The sequence below is a fragment of the Coenobita brevimanus genome, chromosome 109 (assembly GCF_032717465.1).
Source record: "Coenobita brevimanus isolate Jiangsu-jjx chromosome 109, ASM3271746v2, whole genome shotgun sequence".
NCBI lineage: Eukaryota > Metazoa > Arthropoda > Malacostraca > Decapoda > Coenobitidae > Coenobita > Coenobita brevimanus.
In genome coordinates, this window is record NC_137062.1 from 6057160 (window position 1) to 6059737 (window position 2578).

The 2578-nt window shown below is 41.5% G+C and overlaps 1 non-coding gene across 1 annotated transcript; it reads right to left on the minus strand.

Annotated features, from left to right (window-relative positions):
* Positions 1-268: 268 nt before the first annotated feature.
* LOC145417261 (5S ribosomal RNA) lies at positions 269-387 on the minus strand. Its single transcript, XR_013900473.1, has one exon. It is a non-coding gene; the product is annotated as a 5S ribosomal RNA (ribosomal RNA).
* Positions 388-2578: the final 2191 nt, after the last annotated feature.

Consider the following 2578-nt stretch of genomic DNA (forward strand, 5'->3'; position numbering starts at 1 on the left):
GGAAGGGCTGTCCATATGTACAGTTATGTCAGTTTAGAAAATACCCAGGTTATGAAGCATTAAGTAGGCATTAATTAAAGTGAACTTCCTGACCTCAAACGTCAGCAAGTGTTGTTGTTGTTTGGTTTGCTAAATACGATAAATTCATTCATTCATTGCCAGACGCCATGTATCCCAAACGGGGTGGCCAAGGGCTTAGAGTTAATTGTTTTACAGGGAGGGGCACTAATCCTCCACCAACCCCACTTGACACGTAGGGAGAACGTTATGCCAACAGCATCTGGTGTTCCGAGGCGGTCACCCATCCAAGTACTAACCAGACCCAACGTTGCTTAACTTCGCTGATCGGACGGGAAGCGGTGAACTCAACGTGGCTTGGCCGTTGGCATAATTGATGAAAAACCCTGTTAAAACAATAGGACAGAACTGTTTTTCACATTGCAAGAACAGCAAGACGCAGACTTAGTAATGATAGGAAAGTATAAACTGCAGGCACAGACAGTTGTACCAAAGAGACGGAAGTTAAAAAATGACAAAGTGAGAGACAGAAGAAGAAGAAGAAGAAGAAGAGAGAGAGAGAGAGAGAGAGAGAGAGTGGGAGAGACGGGAGGTAGAAGAGAATGAGGAGGGAAAGAAGAAGGAAAGTAAGAAATACGAGAAGGGGAGGAAAGGATAGGATGAGGAGAAATCTGGTGGAGTGATGAAATAAATGAAGGATGATAAAAGAGACGAAAGGAAGAATGAGAGGGAGGAAAGCAGGGAGGGAAAACAAGGAAGCAGTGTGTGAGTTGAGAAGAGTGAAAGAAAGAACCAAAGGAAGATGGGAGGTGAAGAAACAATGTGAAGAAGGACAAAACGAGGTGAAGGAAAGAGTAAGAATAAGGAAGAAATTAAGAGTGCGTGAGAGAGATTGATGCACGGAAGCAAGGAGGCAAAGAAAAGAAAAAAAGGATGAGAGAGAGAGAGAGAGAGAGAGAGAGAGAGAGAGAGAGAGAGAGAGAGAGAACCCTTAGGGGCCTTGTTTGTATAACTGATGGGTATTGCCAATGGTGGTTACACACACACACACACACACACACACACACACACACACACACACACACACACACACACACACACACACACACACACACACACACACACACACACACACACACACCTCTGGGATGGGTTATATAGTGAGTGAAATGGGTCAGGGTTTAAAAAGAGGGTTGAGTGTGAAGGTGTAAATTGTGACTTGTGGTAAAGTCTAAAGATGATCTATATGGCAGGACCCACTAGTGGCTTGATGACAGGTATCAACGCATAGTTTTATCTGGTGGAGGGAAAAGTAATGTATAAAAGCAAGTCATGGCAGTAAAAGTGTTGAATGAGGGTGTAAAGTGGGATTTGGGTGAAAATTTAAAAACGGGCTTTATGGCGATATGAGAATGGACAAGGGTCTATGAATAAATATACTGTGTTGTATCATGATTAAAATACGCCATCACTGTGTGAATGTTGAATAGGGCTGTAAAGTATACGTTATGGAGAAAATTTATGAGGGTTTTTATGATGGCACGAAATACGTTTTTGAGGACGGAAACCAGCGCTGATGTTAAAATAAATTCCATCTCTTTAGAATGATGACGCCCATAGCCTTAACGTGATAGGGGAGATTAAGGCAAACATTTCTTGCTGAGGTTTAAAATCATCACGGGGCGGACCTTTCTGAATAAAGTGATTGCTAGGCATTTTTCACTTTAACCTGGCCTAAAATTATTATCTCTCCATTTTTAATGCTGAATTATAACAATATCTCAACAACAGAATATGCCGTTAGTCAAGCAGTAGCATTAGCATATTTTGATATTAGGTTACGTGAAGATATAACGACAGTGTAAATACTGTGATGTTTAGAAGTATCATGTGAATAAATTAGGAAAGTTTCTGTAAAAAAGTTAATAGAATTAGGGTACGAGGGAAACAATGAAAACTAGTGACACGTCTAAGTACTGCCTGTGTGTCAAAAATCTGCTTAGTTGATGCTGGCTGAAAAACTGTCGTCATGTTTAAATGACGGTGTGTAGAATAAAAAAATCCTGCTAAATGACAATGCGCCACCACACACACACACACACACACACACACACACACACACACACACCCTCTCTCTCTCTCTCTCTCTCTCTCTGGATTAGACTCGTAACTTTAAGGGAATGAAGCAATCAGGATAATGATTGGTAGAGGACTGTAGTTCGTAGTTATGGTCTCTCTCTCTCTCTCTCTCTCTCTCTCTCCACACATATTCAAGCATTTTGGCACACGTGTGGCTGTTTCCAACTGGGCCCCATTAGCATTGCATCAGTGTTCTTTCTCTCGCCCCTGAAGCAAATATTGTGGTGGGATCAGTGCGGAATTCTAAGAGCAGAACCATAAGTAGGTACTTGAGGCGTGTTGTCCTGTGTGTGCGGATGAGAGAGGGGTATTTGGACGCCTTTCACGATATAACACACACAAAATAATTGTTGAATAAAGAAATGAGTATAGGTCAAAATTCTTCAACCATTCAGTGTATATGTTATATCAACAATTCCTG